General features: G+C 37.2%; 1 protein-coding gene across 1 annotated transcript in view; it reads left to right on the top strand.

Moving 5' to 3' along the window:
* The window catches only part of HPSE2 (heparanase 2 (inactive)), a 666,499-nt gene that overhangs the window by 470,211 nt on the left and 175,519 nt on the right, over nt 1-20,769 (top strand). The window lies entirely within an intron of this gene.

Below are 20,769 nucleotides of genomic sequence, written 5' to 3'. Positions count from 1 at the left end.
GAACAGTGTGATTCAGTGTGATTCTTCTCTGCTTCCAAAATGTCAAATACTAAAATTCCCCATTCTGACTATTAACTTTGTATGTATGCTTTATCTCATTTAATCCTCATAACCACCATGCACGGTTGGTAGTATTATACTCTGAGGTATAATGATGAGGAACGCGAGGCTCAGAGGCCTTCACTAATTTGCTCAGGATTTAAAGCTCAGTCTAATTTTTGGTTGGTTGGGTGTTGCATAATCAGCATCTGTTCCAGTTACACAAAGATCCTTCTTTATGTAAGACCAATGTTTAGTTTCTATTGAGTCCTTTCTAATTACCTCTCAATCCTAACCCCTTTCATTTTCTTTGTCTCATCTCATGACTTCTCCCATATTCTCATTCTTTTTTTCCCTTGGTTCTTACTTCTTCTAGACCTAGACTCCCCTTTATCTCTCATTCTCTAGTCAATGCAAATTCTCTTTCACTGTAAAGAAATTACTGTATATCGCTAAGCTTTACACAAATAACCGCTTTGCCAGCCTTTTACAATTTTGTGACTTTGATATCATCTTGTAAACAAAATTTATGTAAACCAGCCATCACTGTAGGAAAGCAGTAACTATTTTGCATAAATCATAGAAAATATTCTCCAGGTAAACTAGTCAGTTACAGCTATCATTATCATTGCATATTTTGCACTGAGAAATCAGCAAACAGTGCAGATCAGATACTGTTGAATTAATTAATGCCTTTCTACCTTAATTTTACAAATTAAGTACCCTGGCATGTAGGTATTTTTAAAGAAAATAGAGTTCTTATTAGCATTCAATTATTTAAATTCTATTCAACAAAGTTCTTTTTGATTATGATAAAGACCATTGTGTGTGTTAGTTGCTCAGTCATGTCCAGCTTTGCAACTCCATGGACTGTAGCCCACCAGGCTCCTCTGTCCATTGAATTCTCCAGGCAAGAATACTGGAGTGGATTGCCATTCCCTATTTTGTCTCACCTAGACTGTCAATATTCAGCTAACTGGTCTCCCTGTAACTTCTCATTTTCTTCTTGGTAATCTCAGCACTTTAGAATGACATGTTGGGTTTATCATAATCTGGATGTGATTTATTGTTCCAGTTTTATCCTTCTCCATTCTTCTGCCTCCCTCACCCCTGGGCATGCTGTGTTCCAATTGAGATAATGGTTCTTTTTCCATAGTATGCACTTTCATGCTAGTGCTATTTCTTCCTTCTGGAATGCCTTTCTTTCCCATCTCAGTCTTACAAAATCTTACCTCTCCTTTAGAGTTGAGCTCCCATATCATACTTCTAAGTCTTTCTTAAGTAATCTCCTACCTCAAAACACCAACCATTAAATTGGAATTTCCTTCTTTTTTGCCCTTCCTTTCTTGATCTTTGAAACTGGGGCTTGTTCTTATGCACTAAATTTAAAGATTCATAAGAAAAGTAAAAGAAGTAGTGGAGGATGAAGAATTACAAAATTCATTAACAAATGCAGGGTACAATTCACCTCGGCTTATTATTTGAGGATTAGTTATTTTCAATCAGTCAATAAACACTGGATGATATGTAAGGGTATTAGACAAGGCCTCTGCCTTCAAGATACTTACAATATAGTTCTTTACATCAAATTAAATGAGTAATACAAGAGTAGATAATTATGTACACTAATTTTGAGACCCAGATTAGCCAAATTTATAGATTTGACAACTGAAGGCACTTCATGAGATCATTTGACTTGGCCCCCTAACTCCGAGAAAGAACTTAATGACCTCATCCCATGGGTCGGACAAACGAGGGTCAAAGAGGAGCCGGAGCCCAGTCCTTGTCCTTGTGTAGTTTCCCTCCTCCCTCTTGGCTTTGTACTAATCAGACGATTCATCAACACATTCTGCTAGTTCTTCCTTCAAAATGTATCGAGTCAAAACACTTCTAACCGTTTTAACTACTACCATCGATATTTAAAACAATTTTCATTTCTTAACCGGACTATTGCAATAACCTCCTAACTGATCTCTTTGCTCCCACCTATAGCCTATTTCAACAAGTATCTAGAGTGATACTATCATTCTTCTGCTCAGAATCCTGCAATATCTCTTCATCTGTATTAGAAAAATAACCAAAGTCTTTAGGTTGAACTATAAGGACCTACCTTAACTGCGTCCCTGGATTCATCTCCTGCTGCTATCTTCCCGCCTGCTGTCAACTCTACTTCCTTGAACATGACAGCCATGCTCCCATCTTTGATCCTTTCATTTGCTTTTCCCTTTGCCTACAATCCTCTTCCTCCAGAAATCCACATGACTCTCTCATTTCAGTATTCTGCTCCAATGACTCCTAATGAAAGTGGTCTTCCCTGGCCACCTTTTGTAAAAAGGCACAATTTCCCTCAGTCCAACACTTCTTGTATCCCCTCTTTCCTGCTTTATCTTTTTCTTCATAGCATTTATTCCCAGTCTAATAAGTTTATTAGTTTATTTTTATTTTTTCTCCCTCTTCTAAAATGAAAATTCCATGAGAACAGAGGCATTGTCTGTCATATTTAATGCTATATCTCCAGTACCTAGAATACTGCTTGGTATTAATACATAGTAGATCTTCCATAATGAATTGTTGAATGAGAGACCTAAAGGAATCTTGCTGAGGACTGAAGTCCTAATCAAACTGTGTCCATACCATTCCTTCTGTTTTCTTGACTCTTGGAATGTCTAATTCTCACACCTCTGCCATTGAATCTGTTCATTCTTTGTGACCCATATTAGATTTCACCTCCTCTATAAATTTTAAGTGACTTTTATCTATATCTAAACTCTCATTTTCAACATGGGACAAATTTTTGACAATTCATCATACCCTGTCTTAGTTACTTCAGGTTCATCTTTACTTTCTTTAGATATTTTGAAATTTATTTTAGAAGTTTGTATTATCTTCCTCACTAGATCACTGTTTAAAACAAATCAAATAGTATTTATTGTGCTGTACTATTTAAGCATGTGTTAGATGCTGAACATACAACCTTGAGCCTTTCTGATTCCATAGCTCTAAAACAAGAAGAGGTTAGACTAGACTCTATTTTTCCAAAGTGTATTTTAAGGAACATCAATGGTTGGTTCCTGTGTTAATCGTGTTTTCCAGAGAAACAGAACCAACAGGAACTATGTATAAATACAAAAAGAGATTTATTGTAAGGAATTGACTTCTGATTATGGAGAATGGAAAGTTCAAAACTGCAGAATTGGCTGCCAAGGTCAAGACTCAGGAGAGCTGATGGTGCAGGTGAAGTCCAAAGGCAACTGCTGGACTGCCTTTTGCTCTCTCTCTCATTCAGGGAAGCCAGTCTTTTTGGTCTATTGGCTGTTCAACTGACTGGATGAGGCCCACTCACTTTATGGAGGGCAGTTTACTTACTGAAAATTCATTGATTTAAATGTTAATTTCATCCAGGATTACTCTCCAAGTAGACACATAAAATTAACCATCACAGACTCTGAAAAAAATGACCCCATTATGAAATAAATTTGTGAAACCCTGGATTAATTAATGTGTATTCACTGTGGTCTTCTCAGATTCTAATGTGTGCTACTAATTTTTAGGGTGTGCATCCTTTGGGACTAGTGTCGCATGCACATGCTTTGGGGAAATGCTAGAGCAAATGGTCATTGAGATTACTTTCCTTTCTAAAAGGTCAAAATCCTAACTGAATTGCCCAAGGCCATAAGGCTACATAGTATTAAAATTTAGACTACAACTCAGTTCTTTTAGACATGCATAAGATTATTTACTGTAATTTTGTAATAGCAAAAGATTGAAAACAACATAATGCTTTATAAACAGGGAAGTGGTTAAATAAAAATCATTTTATATGCTCATAAAAGGATACTATGCAGCTTAAGCGACTTCCCTAGTGGTTCAGCAGTAAAGAATCTGGCTGCAATGCAGGAAATGCATGTTCGATCCCTGGGTTGGGAAGATCCCCTGGAGGAGGGCATGGCAACTCACTCCAGTATTCTTACCTGGAGAATCCCTTGGACAGAGAAGCCTGGCAGGCTACAATCCATAGGGTCACAAAGAATCAGACACAACTGAAGCAACTTAGCATGCATACACGCAGCTTAAAGAAGCGGTTCTTTGTGTACTAATATGATGCAGTCTCTAAAATATATCATCTAGTTGAAAAGGAAAAGTCAAGAATGGTATGTATAGAATATTACCTTTTGTGTAAAAATGTGTGTATAGATAGGATGTGTGGAAGGAAATATGTGCTTTATTTATACATGCTTAAAATCATTGATAACATTTTTTTGCCTCCAAAAAGAATAGGGTCACTAGGACATCGAGGTGAAAAGGAGACTTTTCATTACATTCCTATATACTCTTTTTTCCTATTGATTTTTGAAACTTGCGAATCTATTGCATAAAAAACAAAAATTAAATAAAAATCAAGCTCAGGTGATTCTAATGAAGCAGAGGTTTGGACCAGACTACATGTTGTCCTCCTAGATTAGAATCCGTTGAAACCATTCAAGCTTTATAATGCTTCCTCTGGGGACTGCTCCCTCCTCCTGAATCCCCAATTTCTCAGCCCTCAAGAAGGCTTGTGATTCTCTGGGGGAGCACCAGTGCTGGTTATTCTGTATCTGCCAAGCTTAATACAACCTGGGAGGAAGGGTGTGTGTGGCAGGGCAAGGAGGGGCCAAGGAATGACTAGTAGCTCAGATTCAAGGTGGGCTAGGGGCTATGAGCCTTGACCTGTGGTACCAATTTAGCATATTCCCTTTTTGTGTTTCAAGTTTCTCCTCTGGAAAATTAGAATAACAAGATCTGACTTACTTGTGTCAGGCAGGGTTTGAGGCTCCAATGAAATTATATATGAAAATGTATTTGGCAAACACAAGGGGTTCCATATATATATGGAAGAGATGGATTTGTTGTGGAGGGTAAAATTGCTCCAGGTGCATCCACTAACATGACGATGAAGCCATTTTGTTCTTGGCGCTGCACCACTATCCCACATAAAGGAAGCAGCCATATCTTCTTCAATCTCTGGAATCTCACCCTGAGTTTATAAGGGAAATTATGGGGGAGCTGAAGTACAGACATCCAGCTGATGCCAGGAATTACCTCCCCTGTTCAAATGGGCTCACATGTCAGCCCTTTGCCAAGGTCTTTTCTGTGGCCAAGAAAGGCTATTATGTGTCAAGGGAGCTTTTTAAAAGCTGCCTTTTTAATAGGGATGGAATAATTTTAGAAGTAGAACGTGGAATTATTTTCAGAGGCATTGGAAGGGGACCCTGTAATGAGTTGTATGATCTTAGACCAATGATTTCACCTCTCTGGGTCTCAGTTTCCAAGTCTGCAAATGAGACAGCCCTTACAACCGCGTAGACTTTTCCAGTTCTAAAGTAAGAAAACTACCCAGCACAAATGGAAAAGGAAAACAGAAATCCCAGTTATTTGTGCAATTCTGTGCTCAAACTGTCATCAGATTTAGAAAGTAAATTTGCAGTGAGTTGATTGTGCTGAGAACTGCCCCAGGATCAGTTCTATTTCATTAACAGGAGAGTATTCTTTTCTCTCCCGTATACTTCAGTTTGATTTGCCTTACGAGCAGCACTTCCCTGTCTTCATTCAGACAAACAAATAAATAACCAGCCTAGTAGCCAAGAATGAAATTAGTAGCAGGTGGAACAGCTTAGTTTTAACGATGCTGCAACCAAATTTTAATTGAACAACAACTCATAACTTCCCTGTTTTTAGCCCATTAGAGCTTCACAAGTACTTAGTGAAGTTGGCACACCTAAATCCCAGGGAGGAAAATGCTAATATTCTTGACATCTTTTGTCAGCTCTCCTTTCCATCTCTAGAAATGAACTCATTTCCCTAGAAAGTTTCAATTTCTCTTTGGCCTGGGTTTTGTGCGTTTTCTTTATCTTTAAGAAAAAATTTGTGTTGAAATTTTTTTCAGAGGAAGCTCTTTACTGCCTCTTTTCCTGGAGTGAGAGGGTGATTTCAAAAGAACCATTTGTAGAACCTTCTTTCTGATTTGTTTTATTAGAAGTCAAAAATGGCTGCAGAAAGAATTATGTAAAAACATTCATTTCTCCACACTCATAATTAATAAGTTTTAGTATTTTTAGGTTTTGCTTGTGACATTTTTATATAAAACAAAATATAGATATAAAATTGAGGTTTACCTATTCCCCTACCTTGTCCCTTACTTCCTAGAGATATATAACTTTAGATTGCATGCATTCTGTCAATAAGTTTTATAGTTTTACTAAAGCCATGAGAATCTTTATCTATTCTATTGCTTTATATACTTTAAACATTCATGTGAATTATATAATTGAAAATTATGTAGAATTACATAAGTATAGGGTGATAACACTACATGTTCTATAAATTTCTTTGTTCAACATGTTTCTAAGATCTGTGTATATTGTTAAATATAAATTTATTTCATTTATTTTCTCTCCTACACAGTATAATAAAAAACATTTCCTATTATAAAATCTTAAGTATATTCTCCATTTTTTTCTTAGAGTTTTAAAAGGTTTTTTTTTTTTTAATTTTTATTAGTTAGAGGCTAATTACTTTACAATATTGTAGTGGTTTTTGCCATACATTGACATGAATCAGCCATGGATTACATGTGTTCCCATCCCAATACCCCTTCCCACCTCCCTCCCTATCCCATCCCTCTGGGTCTTCCCAGTGTACCAGCCCTGAGCACTTGTCTCATACATCCAACCTGGGCTGGCGATCTGTTTCACACTTGATAATATACATGTTTCAATGCTTTTCTCTCAGATCATCCCACCCTCGCCTTCTCCTACAGAGTCCAAAAGTCTGTTCTATACATCTGTATCTCTTTTTCTGTCCTGCATATAGGGTTATCGTTGCCATCTTTTTAAATTCCATATATATGCGTTAGTATACTGTTAGTATACTGTTAGTATTGGTGTCTATCCTTCTGGCTTACTTCACTCTGTATAATGGGCTCCAGTTTCATCCATCTCATTAGAACGGATTCAAATGTATTCTTTTTAATGGCTGAGTAATAGTCATGCTCAGTCGTTTGCAAGACCATGGATTGTTGTACACCAGGCTTCTGTGTCCATGGAATTTTCCAGGCAAGAATACTGGAGTGGGTTGCCCTTTTCTCCTCCAGGGTAATCTTCCTGACCCAGGGATCAAAAAAACTCTTGCATGTCCTGCACTGGCAGGTGAATTCTTTACTACTGTACTACCTGGGAAGCCCGAATTTTAAAGCTTTTTTCTTTCTTTTGATACTTAGGCCTAATTCCATCTGGAATATATTTTTATTTTTAGATGTAAACTAAAACTCCGATCTTATAATTTTCTTCATATAGTTCCTGCACATTGGGATAAATTTGTTCCTAAGGATCTTACAGGTTTGCTACAGATGTGAATGTCATTATTTCCACTATGTTTTTTAATTAGTTGTTTTTAGTATTTAGGAATGCTATAGGTTTTGTATGTTAATTTTTAAAGTTATTATCATGTTAAATTTCCTCTCTGGTTTTCAGTTAATTTCTATAGTTTATTTTTGTTTTGTTTTAGTCACTAAGTTGTGTCCAACACTGTAGCCCACCAGGCTCCTATGTCCATAGGATTTTCCAGACAAGAATACTGGAGTGGGTTGCCATTTCCTTTTCCAGGGGATCTTCCTGACCCAAGGATTGAACCCATGTCTCCTGTGTCTCTTGCATTGCAGGCAGCTTCTTTACCTACTGAGCCATTGAACTTTTCTATAGACCATTGTATTGCTTACAAATTATGATCAATTTGTCTCTTTCTTTCTAATAGCTATGTGCTTTTGTTTTGAGTTTCTTTGTGTTTTTTGTCTTTTTTTTTTTTTAATTAGTTAGGATCTCGAGTTCAGTTCAGTTCAGTCGATCAGTCGTGTCTGACTCTTTGCGACCCCATGAATCGCAGCACGCCAGGCCTCCCTGTCCATCACAAACTCCTGGAGTCTACCCAAACTCATGCCCATCGAGTCAGTGATGCCATCCAGCCATCTCATCCTCTGTTGTCCCCTTCTCCTCCTGCCCCCAATCCCTCCCAGCATCAGGGTCTTTTCCAGTGAGTCAACTCTTCGCATGAGGTGGCCAAAGTACTGGAGTTTCAGCTTCAGCATCAGTCCTTCCAGTGAATACCCAGGACTGATCTCCTTTTGGATGGACTGGTTGGATCTCCTTGCAGTCCAAGGGACTCTCAAGAGTCTTCTCCAACACCACAGTTCAAAAGCATCAATTTTTCAGCACTCAGTTTTCTTCACAGTCCAACTCTCACATCCATACATGACCACTGGAAAAACCATAGCCTTGACTAGACAGACTTTTGTTGGAAAAGTAATGTCTCTGCTTTTTATTATGCTGTCTAGGTTGGTCATCACTTTCCTTCCAAGGAGTAAGCGTCTTTTAATTCCATGGCTGCAGTCACCATCTGCAGTGATTTTGGAGCCCAAGAAAATGAAGTCTGACACTGTTTCCACTGTCTCCCCATCTATTTCCCCTGAGGTGATGGGGCTGGATGCCATGATATTAGTTTTCTGAATGTTAAGCTTTAAGCCAACTTTTTCACTCTCCTCTTTCACTTTCATCAAGAGGTTTTTTAGTTCCTCTTCATTCTCTGCCATAAGGGTGGTATCATCTGCATATATGAAGTTTTTGATATTTCTCCCAGCAATCTTGATTCCAGCTTGTGCTTCTTCCAGCCCAGCGTTTCTCATGATGTACTCTGTATATAAGTTAAATAAGCAGGGTGACAGTATACAGCCTTGACATACTCCTTTTCCTATTTGGAACCAGTCTGTTGTTCCATGTCCAGTTCTAACTGTTGCTTCCTGACCTGCATATAGGTTTCTCAAGAGGCAGGTCAGGTGGTCTGGTATTCCCATCTCTTGAAGAATTTTCCACAGTTTATTGTCATCCACACAGTCAAAGGCTTTGGCGTAGTCAATAAAGCAGAAATAGATGTTTTTCTGGAACTCTTTTGCTTTTTCGATGATCCAGCGGATATTGGCAATTTGATCTCTGGTTCCTCTGCCTTTTCTAAAACCAGCTTGAACATCTGGAAGTTCATGGTTCACGTATTGTTGAAGTCTAGCTTGGAGAATTTTGAGCATTACTTTACTAGCATGTGAGATGAGTGCAATTGTGAAGTAGTTTGAGCATTCTTTGGGATTGCCTTTCTTAGGGATTGGAAAGAAAACTGACCTTTTCCCGTCCTTTGGCCACTGCTGAGTTTTCCAAATTTGTTGGCATATTGAGTGCAGCACTTTCACAGCATCATCTTTCAGGATTTGAAATAGCTCAACTGGAATTCCATCACATCCACTAGCTTTGTTCATAGTGATGCTTTCTAAGGCCCACTTGAGTTCACATTCCAGGATGTCTGGCTCTAGGTGAGTGATCACACCATTGTGATTATCTGGGTCGTGAAGATCTTTTTTGTAGAGTTCTTCTGTGTATTCTTGCCACCTCTTCTTAATATCTTCTGCTTCTGTTAGGTCCATACCATTTCGGTCCTTTATCGAACCCATCTTTGCCCAAAATGTTCCCTTGATATCTCTAATTTTCTTGAAGAGATCTCTAGTCTTTCCCAATCTGTTGTTTTCCTCTATTTCTTTGCATTGATCCCTGAGGAAGGCTTTCTTATCTCTCCTGGCTATTCTTGGGAACTGTGCATTCAAATGGGAATATCTTTCATTTTCTCCTTTGCCTTTTGCTTCTCTTCTTTTCACAGCTATTTGTAATGCCTCCTCAGACAACCGTTTTGCCTTTTTGCATTTCTTTTCCTTGGGGATGGTCTTGATCCCTGTCTCCTGTACAATGTCACGAACCTCTGTCTATAGTTCATCAGGCTCTCTGTCTATCAAATCTAGTCCCTTAAATCTATTTCTCACTTCCACTGTATAGTCATAAGGGATTTGATTTAGGTCATACCTGAACGGTCTAGTGGTTTTCCCTACTTTCTTCAATTTAAGTCTGAATTTGGCAATCAGGAGTTCATGATCTGAGCCACAGTCAGGTCCTGGTCTTGTTTTTGCTGACTGTATAGAGCTTCTCCATCTTTGGCTGCAAAGAATATAATCAATCTGATTTCGGTGTTGCCCATCTGGTGATGTCCATGTGTAGAGTCTTCTCTTGTGTTGTTGGAAGAGGGTGTTTGCTATGACCAGTGCGTTCTCTTGGCAAAATTCTATTAGCCTTTGCCCTGCTTCATTCCGTATTCCAAGGCCAAATTTGCCTGTTACTCCAAGTGTTTCTTAACTTCCTACTTTTGCCTTCCGGTCCCCTATAATGAAAAGGACATCTTTTTTGGGTTTTAGTTCTAAAAGGTCCTGTAGGTCTTCATAGAACCATTCAACTTCAGCTTCTTCAGCATTACTGGTTGGGGCATAGGCTTGGATTACCATGATATTGAATGGTTTGCCTTTGAAACGAACAGAGGTCATTCTGTCGTTTTTGAGATTGCATCCAAGTACTGCATTTTGGACTCTCTTGTTGACATGATGGCCTACTCCATTTCTTCTAAGGGATTCCTGCCCACAGTAGTAGATATAATGGTCATCTGAGTTAAATTCACCCATTCCAGTCCATTTTAGTTCACTGATTCCTAGAATGTCGACATTCACTCTTGGTCACCTCCTGTTTGACCACTTCCAATTTGCCTTGATTCATGGACCTAACATTCCAGGTTCCTATGCAACAGTGCTGTTTACAGCATCAGACCTTGCTTCTATCACCAGTCCCATCCACAACTGGGTGTTGTTTTTGCTTTGGCTCCATCCCTTCATTCTTTCTGGAGTTATTTCTCCTCTGATTTCCAGCAGCATATTGGGCACCTACCGACCTGGGGAGTTCCTCTTTCAGTATCCTATCATTTTGCCTTCTCATACTGTTCATGGGGTTCTCAAGGCAAGAATACTGAAGTTGTTTGCCATTCCCTTCTCCAGTGGACCACATTCTGTCAGACCTCTCCACCATGACTCGTCTGTCTTGGGTGGCCCCACACGGCATGGCTTAGTTTGAGTTTAGAGTTTGAGTTAGACAGGACTGTGGTCCTGTGATCAGATTAACTTCAGTATGCTGTTAAATAGTGAGGGTGATGGAATAAATCCTTGTTTCTTCTTGACTTGTGTGGGAATGACTTAATTTTCACCATACAGTATGATATATTTTCTGGGTTTTTGGTAGATAGCCTTTATCAGGTTAAGAAGATCTTCTTTTCTCTGTTAAAGAGTTGTTTTATTATTTTAAACTTATTTTTATTTTTTTATTTGGCTTATCAAGGAGTAGAGTTTAATGTCTTTGAATAAATAAACCAGATCAAAGAACCTTTGTCATGATCGAAGGATAATGAATGATTATCTTTTGGGGGAGTCATTTGGAAAAGGTTGAAATGACCAAACTTTCTACTAAATATAGGAATATCTAAGATATTTGTTTTTAAATGTTGAGGAAATGCCATTTGATGAACTTTATCTACTTATTTTTGGTGCCATATCCTTTCAGCATTTGCATTTAGTCAGACATGTAATTTTATACCTCAGACTAGGTTTTCATATAAGTAAATTAGCATTAGTTTATTTATTTTAATTATTTTCCCTTTGTGTAAATATTAGACAAGTATAAAGTTCATATTTATTTAATAAAATGTATGTATGAAAAATCACCAGTAATTTAGCCTGTGTATGGAGTATTCTTTCTTTTTGGTCTTTTAAGCTTGCTTTTGTATTCCTCTTGAGTTGTTTTTCTTTAGAAAAGATTTTTATTGGAGTATAATTGATTATTATTTTTGAATATTACTTTTTAAGTAATGGAAAGTGTCAAATTTTATCTAACTCTTTTTGTATCCATTGAGATGATCATGTGATTTCTCTCTTTTAGCACATTAAGATTGTATATTACATGAACAATTTTTTTGACATTGAATCATCTTTCTATTTATAGATAAACCCTATCTAGATGGGAAATTTTTTTAATACATTGCTAGCTTCTATTTGCTAGTACTTTAAGATTTTTGTTTCTATATTCATAAAGGAAATGATTCTATGATTTTATTTTCTTGTTCTACTCTTTACCGCATTTAGAATCGGGGTTCTACCATCATAAAATGATTTGAGTAGTTTTTGTTCTTTATTCTTTGAAACAATGTATTCTTTTACCACAATTTAACATAGGGATTATTTGTTCTTTAAAGGTTTTGTTAAACTGGTTTGTAGAGAACTTCTGGTCTGGTCATGAGAGAATAGTTTGTATTGGACTGACCTTCCCATCAAAAGCAATTCAAAAAGGTCGTCAAATAATAAAATAACCTCTCAAAGGCATCAGAGTATAATCAACACAGAGACTTGAGGGGATAGGACTTGAAAAAAGGGAAGTCTATAAAGTGAACCCCCTATCACCATCATCCCTAAATTTCTCCCTAAGGACATTTTCCAGATTATCACCTAGAGGAATAGAGTTCAAACAGAAACAGCATTCTTTGGGGCTGGGGAAATAGAATATGGGGCTGCCAAAGTGGTTGTGGTATTAATGGGCAAAATCCCAGAGTAAAGCAAACCACAAAGAAGGAACCCAAAAATATGATACAGATTCTCCACAAGTGACTGGCCAACTCCTCAGTTATAATGTATAAGTGGTGAGATGACTAGAAATGAAGCAAAAAACCATAGTTGAGAGGCTGGACAACTACACAAAAATTTCAGCAGCCACATAAAATATTAGAGAAACAGATTAGAGCTCAAGTCGCATCAATGGGCAGGAGATATGCCTGGTTGAGAGTCTCAGTTGAGACTCTAAAAGCCTGATCAGTTCAGTTCAGTCACTCACTCATGTCTGACTCTTTGCAACCGCATGGACTGCAGGCTTCCCTGTCGATCATCAACTCCCAGAGCTTGGTCAAACTCATGTCCATTGAGCCGATGATGCCATCCAACCGTCTCATCCTCTGTAATCCCCTTCTCCTCATGCTTTCAGTCTTTCCCAGCATCAGGGTCTTTTCCAATGGCTAATACCCTGGGAGTAATGACCACACCCTGGAAATAAGGACAGTCAGTATCTTAGGGGTAAGGGTTAATCCAAAAAGGCCAAACCTACCAAAGCCTTAAGCTAAACTTTAATAGGATCAAGATGATCTGCTGATATTCTCTGTTCTTTCCAGAAGCAAACATAGCTGTCTTTGGAAAATGGAAAATTGTCCATAGCCTTTACAGTTTTTAATTTGCAATGTCCAATATCCACTTGAAAATTATGAAGCAAGCCAAAAAATAGAACTAAGTTGTCAGAAGCTGAGAGAGAAGAAACACACTCACAGACGTGCATATGTACACTTATGTGATTCTGGCATTTGTGTTATCAGACAGGGAACTTGAAATAATTCTGATCAATATGTTCAAGAAAGTATAGAAAATATGAATAAAGGTTAAAGACAGGATTTTAACAAAAAATTGGAACCCATTTTACAAAAATCAAATGGACAATCTGCAAGTGCAAAGATATCTGAAATTAAGAACTCTTTGGATGTGTGTAACAGATGAGATATATAGCAAAAAAAAAAAAAAGGATTAATTAACTTATAGACAAGTTAATAGGAAATATCCAAAATGAAGCACAGGAAAAAATAAAAGGAATGCTGAAAGTGAGTACATGGAATATGTGGGATACAGTCAATTTTTACTGTTGACTTTTTTTCTGGAGTGCCAAAATAAGAGGAGAGAATGCAACAGAAGCAATTTTTGAAAACATAATGACCAAGAAAATGCCACAAATTGAAGAAACTCACCTGTTTAAAAAGTTATAATTAATATCTGACTCAGCAGTTCTTCTTAGAGTTATATATTCCAAAGAACTGATAATAGGTATTTTTTAAATTGCAAACAGGTATTCTTAAAAGCAAGTACTTTTCCATGAATGTTCATAACAGCAATATTTACAAAAGCCAAAAGGTAGAAGAAGTCTACCTTTTGAATATATAAACAAAATATGGTATTCAATGGGATAAGTACTGGTACATGACACGACATGGATAAACTTTGAAAACATTATGCTAAGTGAAAGAAGCCAATCATAAAGGACCACATATCAAGTGGTTCCATTTATATGGAATGCCCAGAATATGTATATCTATAGGAACAGAAAGATTAGTGGTTCCTAGGGGGTGGTGGGAGAGGAGAATGAGGATTGACTGCCTAAAGGATATGGGGTTTCATTTTCAGGTGAAAATGTTTTGGAACTAGATACTGAAGATGGTTGTACAACATTATGACTGGGCTAAATGCCACTGAATTATGAACTTTAAAATGGTTAATTTTATGTTACACAATTTTGGCTCAATTGAAAAGCATTTATAGAAGAAGCTCAGCAAATTGTTATAAGGATACATACAAAGAAAACCACACCTAGATAAATCATAATTGTACTGAGAAAAAACAGAATTAGCCATTGAAAGAAATCTCATTTCATTATCTTCTATCTTCTATAGTTTGTCTTGAGAAGTCAAATGTAAGTAATACGATCACTCTTTTGAAGGTGAAGTGTTTTTGTTTTTGTTTGGCTGCTTTTAAAATTTTTTCTTGATTCATATCTCACACCAGAAATGTTAAATAGATTACAGAAAGATAAAACAAAAGCTTTAGAAGAAAAGTGTATTCTCATGACCTTCAAGTAGACAAAGATTTCTTAAGATATAAAAATCTTTAACTCTGATAAAAAGATTGATTAACTGAACTTCTTTTCAATGAACAATCTCTTTTCATTAAATTTTTTAAAAGACACCATTCAGTTCAGTCAGTTCATTCAATCAGTCATGTCCAAATCTTTATGACCCCATGGACTGCAGCATGCCAGTGGAAAGGCAACTCACAAACTGAGAGAAGGTATTGGACGTATAGTTACAACAGAAGGTTTGCATATAGGATATGTAAAATGTCCCAGCTAGTCAATAAGAAAAGACAAGAGATTAGATCTTAGAAAGAGCAAAAGATACAAACAGGGTCTTCACAAAATGTCCTGTTTCATGTATGGAATATTCCTCTGAGTTTCTGATGTAAGTTGTAGCCCCCAGCCCTCATTCTTGAGACCTGTGCTTAATTCAGGTTCTCTTGATTCTACTCACCATTCTGAATTTGAATACCTATTTATTTCTATTTAGAGATTTTTCTTCATTTCAGAAAAGTTTAGCTTATATTCGTTGCTTTATTTGCGTAGCATTTCTATATGTTTAAGATTGGAAGGGGGGATTCCTAGTATCCATTCAGTCATGTGTGTTTACTTAGAAGTCCAAATTCCATTTTTATGAAGTCAGTTTAAATTAGAATGGGTGATACAGCTTGGATTGTTTCTGGATTCATAACTGTATTACTGTAAATCATTGTGGGCACAGTCAGTTAAAAGTTCACAGAGAAGGAAGCTATTTAGAATAGGAAGAGAGAAATAGAGGGATCTATCTAGAGGTTTATACAACCATTGGAAACCAGTGTTGGCAAACCAGTGCCAACTTTCTTTGCTGGTTGACCATATTTTGAATGCTTGATTTTTGTCACTAGGGACCTAGTGGGGCTTTGTTTATGTGTTTTGTATAAGCAAAGTACCTAATAATTTCAGTGATTCAGTGATTTCTCAAGGATTTGAATCTAGTCACAAATTATATCACCTGGGATGCTGATTAAAAATGTAGGTTCAAGAGCTCCACCCAGAGTGAGGGAATCTACATTTAGCATGCTTTCTATAATGGAGATTTGTATATTGGAGTGTGAATATCATTACAGATAGGTACCAGAGATGTGTATGTTAATTAACCCTACAAGTGGTGGTTGTATATCAACTGTGGGAAATATGACAGATAATGCTTTTTTTTTTTTCATTTATTTTTATTAGTTGGAGGCTAATTACTTTACATCATTACAGTAGTTTTTGTCATACATTGAAATGAATTAGCCATGGATTTACATGTATTCACCATCCCGGTCCCCCCTCCCACCTCCCTCTCCACCCGATCCCTCTGGGTCTTCCCAGCTGCACCAGGCCCGAGCATTTGTCTCATGCACCCAACCTGGGCTGGTGATCTGTTTCACCCTAGATAATATACATCTTTCAATGCTGTTCTCTTGAAACATCCCACCCTCGCCTTCTCCCAGAGTCCACAAGTCTGTTCTATACATCTGAGTCTCTTTTTCTGTTTTGCATATAGGGTTATCGTTACCATCTTTCTAAATTCCATATATATGTGTTAGTATACTGTAATGGTCTTTATCTTTCTGGCTTACTTCGCTCTGTATAATGGGCTCCAGTTTCATCCATCTCATTAGAACTGATTCAAATGAATTCTTTTTAATGGCAGATAATGCTTTAATCCAAGAGAGTAATTGATGGATTTTTAGCTGTGGAGAATTTTAATTGCTTAGATCATCAGGGATTGTCAACCTATAGACTATAGGCCAAATATAGCCCATCATGGGTTTTTGTTTGGCCACCTGGTTTTACAAAATGTTATTTATATTTGTAAATGGCTGGAAAAAATCAAAGAAGAAAAATACTTGTCACATGTGAAAATTCGATGAAATTTAAATTTTAGTGTCCATAAATAATTTTATTGGAATACAGCTATGCTTATCAATTTATGAATTGTCTATGGCTGCTTCTGCATTATGATAGCAGAGTTACAATGTTGCAGTAGAGACCATATAGCCCCCAAGGCCTAAATTACTGATTATCTGTGTCTTTCAAGAAGAAGTCTGTAGACACCTGGGCAAGGCTATAGGCTTTCACCATACTGTGCAGGCCAATCAATCTCTTGATAACCCCAAGGCTGTTTCCACTTCTCTATCTCCCCCAGCAGCCCCCCTACACACACACAGAGACACACACACACATGCATTCTCTCTCTCTCACTCACACACACATACACCCTGACTGAATGTCCAGCAGTAAAGCCCTGGACTGAATTGTTCATTGTGAAAGAAGAAAGCAAACCTGTCCTCTTCTCACTCAGAAAGATTCTGTAAGTTTACCTGTGAAGTATTCTGTGATCTTTGGGAAATCTGTTCTGGAAATATCAGTAACTCTCATTATATTAATTCAACCCTTACCAACACTTGGTGCCACTTAGAAGAACTGATTTTAGCCCCAGGAAAACATAAAAATGTCTTAAAAGTTCTTGAAAGGGGAAATCCATTTACGACAAGCTAAAGGTTAATGGATTCATTATTCAACCTCAAATTGTATTGTATCAAATAAATCATCTGTTACAACAAAGAAAAGAGTGTTTTTAAACTTGAGAAGAGAATAGGACTTCCTGAAGCTTTCCCAAATATTTAATAAGATTAAAGATAGATTTTGGAGAAAATAAAATAAAGCAGAAAAGAAAGCTAAGGGGCTTTGCTTTGTTTTATGTATATAGAGGGCAAGATAATCTATGAATTATTGAGTGCCTTTTTTTTTCACAGCTTCTCTCAACCTTCTTTTGGGTCACTTTTCTGTCCAATAACAAAATGATACAAATAAATAAATGAGGAAGTAAGAGTAAACAGAAAACAGAGTTAGAAGAATAATAAAGCAATGGAAAAGATTAACACTCTAATGTATATCAATGGCTTTATTCTCTTGTTAGAGATTCACCACAGATTTGATTTTCTGGTTTCAAATAGTCCAAAAAAAGCAGAAACTATAATTTAGTGTTCATGAGTCAAAAACTAAACTAATTTTTCTTAAAAAAAAAATATCATTTTCCTGATACTAAATCTTGAGATAAACATTCCTGGTAGGTCCTCATAAAAAGTCTTACTATGTGATGACATGGATGCTCTTTTACGCATGCACACACACATACACGTACATATATAATATAGATGCTTTTTGTCTATCCTATTCTTTCAAAAGCATGCATACAAAACCTACATTAAGGTAAAGGCATGGTATAGGGTCTGAGGCAGTACAAAATAGTAATTTCTTGATCTCATAAATAAATGAAGATGTGGAAAATCAAACTCAAATAGGAAACTTAGATGAGATGTTTGGGCAAGTTATTTTGTTTTGCTTTCTTCATGTGTTGAATATATTCCTGTGTGCAGCTGCTGGAAAATACCATGTTAAAGTGTTGTTTTCTCAGTCATGTCTGACTCTTTGCAACCCTACAAACTATACTCCACCTCTGTCCACAGAATTTGCCAGGCAAGAATACTGGAGTGGGTTGCCATTTTCTTCTCCAGGGGATCTTCCCAACCCAGGGATTGAACGCAGGTCTCCTGCATTGCAGGCAAATGCTTTACTGTCTGAGCTACCAGGGAAGCCATACACAAACACAACTTCATTAATACCAACTGAAATGTAGTAGTTTCACACATATTGAGGGGACACCACATGGTATAATTTCTCTCTGTGTCAATGAGGAGACCTTGAGCTTTGGATACTGAAAAAGCCTTAGAAGTCGTCTTAGTTAAAAATGGCAAATGTGTGGCATATGTGCCTATGTTTTTTATTCTCAGTACCATGGCAGACATTACTAATTGATCACATTAATACACAGATGGATAATATAAAGTGGCAATAAGGCTATTTCTCAACAAAACCCTTAATACAAGTACTGTATCAAAAGATCAGTGCTGGTTGGGCTTCCATGGTGGTCAAGTGGTTAAGAATCAGACCGCCAATGCAGAACACATGGCCCTGGTCCAGGAAGATTCCTCAAACAACTAAGTCTGTCCACCACAATTACTGAACCCGTGTTCTAGAGCCTGTATTCTTCAATAAGAGAAGCCACCACAATGAGAAGACCATGCACCACAACTGGAGAGTAGCCCTACTTGCTGCAACTACAGAAAGCCTGTATGCAGCAACCAAGACCCAGTGCAGTGAAAAATAAATTTTAAAAACTCAGTGCTGGCATGCCTTATAAGAATAAGAAGGCTTTTAATGGACTTCTGGTTTTAGTCCCAACTTGTAAAGAGCTTGGAAGTTGTTGCTCTCACTCACTGAACTAGAAGAAACTGAACAATTTGATGATGAATGATAATGAATGAATTAAGACTGCAGGGCAAACCACCACCAAGAAATATGGATAGAGATGTGAATCCAGAGAATCATCACCAAAATTTGCTTACCTAGAACAGAAAATTGTTATTGTTCTTGTTTAGTCACTAAGTCATGTCTGACTCTTTTGTGACCCCATGGACTGTAGCCAACCAGGCTACATTACAATAAAATTCCCTCCACCATTCTAGCAGAATGTCCCCTTTCAAATAGAGAAGCTAATGTACAGTAGCAGTTCAACAGCTGTCATACAGGGGCTGGTATCATCGAATGAACAGGAAAGAAGGGTTATTGACTGGAGAAAGAGAAGAGGTGGGAGATGATAGAGCTAAAGGATCATCAGCAATATAAGATGGAGGGCAAGCTACAATTTCAATGCCTGACGTTGATGGCACAGGCTCTGGTTCTATCTACCCTCTTAAATAAAAGATCCAGTAATGTCCAGGTAGCATCCTATGGGTGTCCCCATTGGCTCAGTGGTAAAGAATCCACTTGCAAAGCCAACCACCAGTAGCACCCTGTGTAGGACGCCTCATTTAAACAAACAAAACAAAAATACAAACCCAATCATCAGCAGACAGGATTACCACCTCACTCAGCCTTGCCCATCAGAGGAAAAACAAAAAAATAGACAACAACAACAAAAAACTCAGCACAAATTTCACCTTATATGAAGTTTTCACGAACCACTGGACCAACCTTAGGCAGGCAGAAACCAAAAGGAAGAAAGAAGTCAGCCTTGAACCATGGCAAAAGGAGACCTCAAACACAGTAAGTTTAAAAAAAGTAATGAAAAAGCAGAGAAATACAATGAAGGAATAAACTAGAAACACAGAAGTCCAAATGAATGAAGAAGAAATAGGCAAACTACCCGAAAAAGAATTCAGAATAAGGTAGTAAAGATGACCAAAAACCTTGAAGACAAAATGGAGAAAATGCAAGAATCAGTTAACAAAGACATAGAAGAATTAAAGAATAAACATACAGAGACAAACAACACAATTACTGAAATTAAAAATACTCTAGAAAGAATCAGTAGCAGAATATCTGACGCAGAAGGACGAATCAGTGAGCTGGAAGATGAAATGGTGAATAACTTCTAAAGAGCAGAATAAAGTAACAAGAATGAAAAGAACTGAGGATAGTCTCAGAGACCTCTGGGACCATATCGAATGCACCAACATTTGAATTATAGGGATCCCAGAAGAAGAGAAAAAGAAAGGGTATGAGAAAATCTTTGAAGAGATTATAGTTGAAAATTTCCCCAACATGGAAAAGGAAATAGTCAATCAAGTCCAAGAGGCACAAAGAGTCCCATACAGGATAAACCCAAGGAGAAACACACCAAAACATATACTAGTCAAACTAACAAAGACTAAACAGAAAGAAAAAATATTAAAAGCAACAAGTAAAATATAAGGGAAACCCCCATATACTTAACAGCTGATCTTTCAGCAGAAACTCTGCAGGCCAGAAGGGAATGGTAGTATACACTTAAAGTACTGAAAGGGGGAAATCTACAATCAAGATTACTGTACCTGGCAAGGATCTTATTCAAAATTGATGGAGAAATAAAAAGCTTTTCAGACAAGTGGAAGTTAAGAGAATTCATTACCACCAAACCAGCTTTACAACAAATGTTAAAAGGACTTACATAGTCAAGAAACACAAGAGAAGAAAAATCTACAAAATCAACCCCAAACAATTAAGAAAA

The sequence above is a fragment of the Odocoileus virginianus genome, chromosome 7, assembly GCF_023699985.2.
Source record: "Odocoileus virginianus isolate 20LAN1187 ecotype Illinois chromosome 7, Ovbor_1.2, whole genome shotgun sequence".
NCBI lineage: Eukaryota > Metazoa > Chordata > Mammalia > Artiodactyla > Cervidae > Odocoileus > Odocoileus virginianus.
This window is presented reverse-complemented; position numbering and strand designations above follow the sequence as displayed.